The sequence below is a fragment of the Chrysochloris asiatica genome, unplaced genomic scaffold (assembly GCF_000296735.1).
Source record: "Chrysochloris asiatica unplaced genomic scaffold, ChrAsi1.0 scaffold00167, whole genome shotgun sequence".
NCBI classification, from domain to species: domain Eukaryota; kingdom Metazoa; phylum Chordata; class Mammalia; order Afrosoricida; family Chrysochloridae; genus Chrysochloris; species Chrysochloris asiatica.
Window position 1 is genome coordinate 1,912,929 of NW_006408685.1, and position 7,538 is coordinate 1,920,466.

Genomic DNA, 7,538 nt, shown 5'->3' on the forward strand with positions numbered 1-7,538 from the left:
ATGAATGTAAAACCAATGTTCTCCCATGTAAACTATCACATAATTCACAATAAAATATTTTTTAATAAAAAGTATATATACAAAGCCATCTGCCAACATCACACACAATGGAGAGAAACTGAAAGTTTTCTCCTTGCAAACAGGAACCAGGCAAGGACACCCTTTATCACCACCACTCCTATTCAATAATGTGTTGAAAGCCTTAGCTAGAGGTATAAGGCAACCAAATTGGCAAAGAAGAAGTAAAACACTCCCTATTTACAGATGATCTGATTCTATACATAGAAAACCCCAATACTCAAAAACAAAAACAAAATAAAACAAAAAACCAACTCTGCTAGAACTCATTGGAAGATTCAGCAAAGTAGCAAGTTACAAGATCAATATATAAAAAATTAGTCGGATTCCTCTATGTTAACAATGACAGCATTGAAAAGGAAATTAGGAAAGCAATACCATTTACAATAGCCATCCAAAGGATGAAATGTTTAGGAATAAATCTAACCAGAAAACAAAGGACCTAAACAAAGAACATTGCAAATCGCCACTGCTACAGGAAACCAAAAGATATTTACAAAAATGGAAGAATATATTATGTTCTTGAATAGGAAGACTTAACATTGCGAACCTATCAATACTACCCAAAGCAACATACACATATAATGCAATCCCAATCCAGAGTCCAATGACATACTTTAAAGAGATGGAAAAAAAGATAAGAAAAGACACCCCAGATAAACTGCTTAGGAAGAACAAAGTTGGAGGCCTCTCACTCACTGTTTTCCAAATTTACTACATGGCTGCAGTGGTCAAAACAGCCTGATACCGGTACGATGAAAGATACATAGATCAATGGAGCATAATCAAGAATCCAAAAATGAACCCATCCACATACACCCAACTGATCTTTGAGCCAGAGTATATTGAATGGGGAGGAGATAATCTCTTCAACAGATGGTGTTGGCAAAACTGGAAATTGATATACAAAAGAATGAAACAAGAACTTTATCTCACACCACATACAAAAACCAACTCAACATGTATTGAAGACCTAAATGTGAATCCCAGAATTATAATAGTCATCAATGAAAAATAGGGACAAATTTAAGGGCTCTAATACAGGGCACACAGACTATAAAGCATTTCAAAAATTGCACAAACAAAAGAAGACAAAATAGATGATTGGGACATACTAAAAATCAGAAACTTATGTGCACCAAAAAAACTTCACCAAAAGAGTAAAAACGGAGTCCAGAAAATTGGGGGCGGGGGAAATTTGCAATGACATATGAGACAAAGGACTAATTTCTAAAATATACAGGAAACTACAACACCTCTACAAGAAAAAGACAAATATCCCAGTTAAAAAATGGGCACAGGAAATGAACAGACACTTCACAAAGGAAGACATTAAGGAAGTCAACAAACATATGGAGAAATGTCCATGATCATTAGCCATTTGTTGTTGTTGTTGTTAGGTGCCATCAAATCAGTATTGACTCATAGTGACCCTATGCACAACAAAGCAAAACACTGCCCAGTCCTGGGCCAACCTCACAATTGTTGCCATGCTTGAGCCGATTGATGCTGCCACTTTGCCAATCCATCTTGCTGGGGTCTTCTTCATTTTCTCTGACTCTCCACCTTACCAAACATGATATTCTTCTCCTGACAATACAGAGATGCAAATAAAAACTGCAATGAGATATCATTTCACACTAGCAATAATAGTGAAGTTCAAAAAAGCACAAGACAATAAATGCTGATGAGGATGTGGAGAGACTGGAACCCTCCTACATTGCTGGTGGGAATGTGAACCACTTTGGAACATGGTATGGCAATTCCTCAGAAAGTTGGAAATAGAAATAACTCATGGTCCACCAATTCCTCTACTTGGTATATATACACAAGAAATATGAGCCAGAACACGAGTATATATATATGCATAGTAATGTTTATCAAAGCACTACTCACATAGCAAAAAGATGGAGACAGCCTTAGTTCCTATCAATGGAAGAATGGATAAACAAACTTTGGTACATAAACACAATGGAATACTGTGCTACCTTGAAGAATAGCAAAGAAACTGTAAACCACTGTACAATATGGATCAACCTTGAGGACATTATGCTGAATGAAATCTGTCAGTCACAAAAGGGCAAATATTACATAAGACCATTATTGTAAAGGTTTTATAGAAAGTATTCATAATAAAATGAAAAAAAAAAAAAATCTTTGTTGGTTCCCAGGGGTGGTAGGGAGCAGATAGTATAGCAGAGTTAAGGGACTATTCATATAATAGTTTGAGGTTGGGGAGGCCAATTTTCTAGGAAAGGGAGGGCAGTATACAAGAAAAGGGAAGAGAGTGGAAGAGCAAGGTACTTAGGGGAACATTTACACAGGTTTACATGGGCTAAATGAGACAGACGTTAATAATGATGTATGCTCAACCTTGGAACTGCAAGATTCTGGGATGCAGGGATCGAGGCATAGCCTAAATGGGTAAAAGTGGGGAAATAATGTTAAGATGGTTAACTGTCTTATGTATATTGATTTCCCTTGACTACTAGTGAAAAATAGACACTTGTGTGGGATAGAAAGGAATACCAGGAAACATGATTACAGAAAGCTTATAAGCCCATCTTCAGCTTATAACTGACTGGAATACCAAAAAGTTTTTCTTGAACCTGTCCAGTGAAATTGGCTTCTTGGGGAGCCTTTGTAGTGTATAGGACCTTAGGTGGAATTCTGAGCCCCATCCAGAAGCTCCTGAGGTGGGACATTTCCACTTAAAAGAACATTCAGATGAGCCCAGAGCGACTAGAGAAATAGAAGATACTTCTTGAAAGAAAGACAAGCTGGACAAATCAAAACAAACATGGCAGTCTGTTTGGCTATTACAAGAATAAGCAAGCTGTTCACCAGAGTGCTATCAAGGCAAGCATTCAAGCCCCTTCAAGACAAACCTCCCTCCAAGACTGAAACTCAAAGGGAACACATGAGCAGGCATGTAAGCTTGCTAGCAATCATACTGGAAGTGGGGGAAAGGCAGCAATGAAGATATGAACTGAGTTCGACCATGGTCCATAAACTCCTGTCGACCTTGAGGTGAGAGAGAGAAGATGAAAGAAAGGTTGGTTGGTCTGAAGTTTTGGGATACTTGGGGACTCCTGAACCCATGGATAAGGACCCTTTCCATCGAGGGCTAGAGATGAGAGTGATGCATCCAGTTGATATGAAATGAAGGGAGATATGCAAAAATGCCCAAACTTGCATATAGTATCCACTTGAACTAGCTTTGATGACTTGATGATCTGAAGTCAACTAGAGAAAGAGAAAGAAATTTGATAAAAGAAGTAAGTGTAAAATGCCACAATTTTGTGAATTTGGCCTATACTTATTGTTGTAGTAGCTCAAAATACCAGTGTAGAGGGAAGGAGTCTTTACATCAAGGATTAAATTTTATTCCCTCTGTACACAGGTTTAATAGAGATAGGCAACTTGAACATGGGCAAATTGAAATGGAGGGGAGAGAGACTATAAAGGCACCAAGTGGCTAGCTTACAAACTTTCAAGAATTTAGTTTAGTTTCAGAGGATGTGAGGGAAGGTGGAATCCTTACTGAATAGTTATCTTGTCTAGACAATAGTGAGTAATTGTTAACATGACTAATTGTGACTTGTCACACACAATAGTAAAGGTAGAAGTTTTGCAACATAAAGGTTGGAATAGTTAATCTTACATTCCAGGAACAGAAGAACCTAGGACCATCATTATGCATGAGCATAATGTGGGACCCTAACCAGAGAAGCAATGACACCAGAGATGGAGGCAGAGGTGATGGCATGGAGACATTGAGCATCTGAGGACTCTAGACTCTTGGAAAGAGAAAAGTTGTGTGCAGGTGGCCAGAGGGCTTCCATAATGTGCCCTTTGGTTGTTTAAACGATTCCTGCATGGCTTTTTTTTTTTTAACATAAAAAAGGGGGTATTCTTGATAAAAGAATCTATCTATGATTTATTTTTGTGTGTGTGGGGGAAGCTGAAATGATTCATACACTAGCACATAAAAATGCATTGACATGGGTGATGGATCAGACAGTATACATACAACTGGAGGCAGGTTAGAAGAGGAAAGATGGGGTTGGCAGGAGACACTGGGAGGATTGCAGTGGTTAAAGTGAATAGAGGTAAATGCTGTTAACTGTTGCTACATGGAGGGGATTGAAACTATGTAATGAAGCAAAGGATATTATTTGTTTAATTTAAAACTGATGATCTGCTCTGTAAAACTTCACTCATTTCAAAATATAGAGGTTTTTTTTTTTTATTGTGTTTCCAATGAAGAAGTCATTGGTCTTGCAAAATTCTATCATGTGATCCCAAGCATTTTTATCACCAAGGCCATATTTTCCAACTATTGATCCTTCTGCTTTGTTTCCCACCTTTGCATTTCAACAATCAATAATTATCCATATATCTTGAATACATGTTTGATCAATTTCAGACTAAAGAAGCTTGTAGAATTCTTCCATTTAATTATCGTTATCTTTAGTGGCTGGTGCATAAATTTGAAGAATAGGTCTTCTTTGTAAGTGTATGGATATTATCATATAACAGACAAAATTAATTTCAAGATAGATCTTGAAACTTTTTTTTTTGATTATGAATGCCGCATCATTCCTCTTCAGTTTGCAATTCCCAGCATATTAAACAGTATGATTGCCAGACTCACAATGGTCAATACCAATCCATTTCAGTTTACTAATGCCTAGGATATCGATTTTCATATGTCACATTACATTGTTTTTGCAACTTTCAGTTTTCCCAAATTTATGCTTTATACATTTCATGTTCTAAATAGTAATGTATGTTTACAAATGGTTCCTTCTTATTTTGAGTTGTGCTCCATCAGTAAATAAAACTCATGAATGCTTACTCCACTCATGTCACTTTATGTACCACAGGACTTCCCTTCTCATATTTTGAGTGACTTACAACCTGAGACATTTATCTTCTGGAAATATATCTGGTAATATTCTGGTGCTATTCATACTGTTTCAATATTCAATACTCTGGTGGTATCTGACAGTGTTCCATTGCTATTCATGAAATTTTCAGTAGATAAACATTCAGAAGTAGTTTTCCTTTCCTTCTTCCTAGTCTATCTTAGTAGTCTGGAAGCTCAGCTTATATCTGTCCACCATGGCTGACGCTGCTGGTTTTTAAAATACTTGTGGCACATCTTACAACATCACAGCAACATGTAAGCCAACACAGTATGATAAACTGACAGATGAGTCATGGATATATATATATATATGTATATATGTCGGAACCGACTCATAGTGACCCCATGCACAACAGAACGAAACAATGTCTGATCCTGGGCCAACCCCACCACCGCTGTCACTCGACGCCATCAATGATGCCACCTGGCTGATCCATCTCGTTGGGGGTCTTCCTCTTTTTCTCTGACCCTCCATCTTACCCAGCATGACATCCTTCTCCGGCGACTGTTCTCTCCTGACAATATGTCCATATATATACACATATATGTTGTTGTTAAATGCAGTTAAATCAGTTCCTACTCATTTGTTGACACTGTTATTTTTAGGTGCCATCAAGTTGGTACCAACTCTTAGTGACCATATGTACCACAGAACAAAACACTGCCCAGTCCTTGCCAACCTCACAATAATTGCTATGCCTGAGACCATTGCTACTGCCACAGTGCCAATCCATCTCATTGGGGGTCTTCCTCTTCTCGCCGACTTTCCACTTTACCAAATATGTTATCCTTCTCCAGTGACTAGTCCCTTCTGACAATATATCCGAAGTATGAGAGAAAAAGTCTAGCCATTCTGGCTTCCAAGGAACACATTAGCTGTATTTTTTCCAACACACATCTGTTTGTCTTTTGGCAGTCCATGGTACATTCAATATTCTCCTCCAACACTATAGCTAAAATGCATAAATTCTTCTATGGTCTTCAATATGTAGATTGAGTAAGTATCGTGCAAGGATACAACCCTAGTACACAACTTTCTTAATTTTAAACCATTCGGTGTTCCCTTGTTCTGCTCAAACAACTGCTAACTCATAGTGACTATACATATGGTGGTGGTGATAATATACCATGGAGTCTGTTCCAACTCCCAGCGACACTTCATAAGGTCCCCAAAGCTATAAATCTTTGCAGGATCAGAAAGCCCCATGGAGTGGCTGGTAGATTCAAACTGCCTATCTTTTGGTTAGCATCTCAGCTCACAAATGACTATGCTACCAGAACTCCCAATGTTTATTTATATTCACACATACACAAGTGTGCGTCAAAATTTATCTGCACTCTGCAGATAGAATTTATTTTATTGAACTTTCAGAAAAGACAAATATATCATGTTTTGACATAATCTCCTTGATATTCAGTACATCTTGTCCATATGTCAACAAGTTTTCATATTCCCTTACTAAAAAATGATTTCAGTCTGATCTGTGAGTCATGAATGATCAGGAGTACCATGTATATGCTTTAAAACCTAAAAAAACAAGTTTTTTGCAATTTCAAAAGTATGGGGAAATGTGTGCAGACATGCATGGTTAAGGACGATCACAATGCCTTTGGATAGCAGTCCTCTACGTTTTATTAGAAGTTTAAACTTCATCTCTTCAGTGAAAATTTCACTGTAATGAACACTGTTAATTGTTAAATCTTTTTCCTGATAGTGTTCCCATACTGGCCTTTGAGAATCCCAGAAAACTGAAAGCAGCCATTTTCCAGCTGATGCTTTACTTTTGAACCTTGTCTTGCTCAGTGATTGAGGATATTGCCATTCCATATACTCCACCATTTTTTTTTTAGGCACATAGTGATGAATCCATGTCTCATAAACAGTAATGATATTTTAAAGAAACTTTTACCTTCCATCGAGTATCAATCCAAATTTCATTTTCAGGTACCCAAATTTGTCTGTTTATGTTATCCCATGAGTTGTTTCAGTACACATTTTGTACAAACTTTCCAAAATCCAAGTCTATAATGGATTCTTTCTTAATCACAGCCATGGCTGATTTGCTAATGATTTGTTATATAATCCACTGGCACTTGTCTATTCAACAGACTTATTTCACGTTCAGGTTCAATGTTTTCATCAGAAGCGGATTTGAGTAGGCCTCTGGCTCTTACTTCATGCTACCATTTGTGCAAATTTCCCATAACTTCTCTATCCATTCACACATACTTCTTCATGACAAAACACTTTCTTCACACTGTGCACAAAGTCTTCAATAAATATCAGCACCAGGCACACCCTCAGTCCACAGAAAACATACCACTGCACACTAATATTTTGTGCAAATCACAAGTGCGGCAGTTACAAATGAACTGATGCAACACATCCATATGTGCACAACAGTGACCTTGAATGGAAATCACTGATTATACAGTGTAACCAACTGGACAGTGTAGCCAACTGATATCTTAACATAATCAGAATGTGGATAAGTTTTGACTAATCTGTGTATGTTTGTATCTGTGT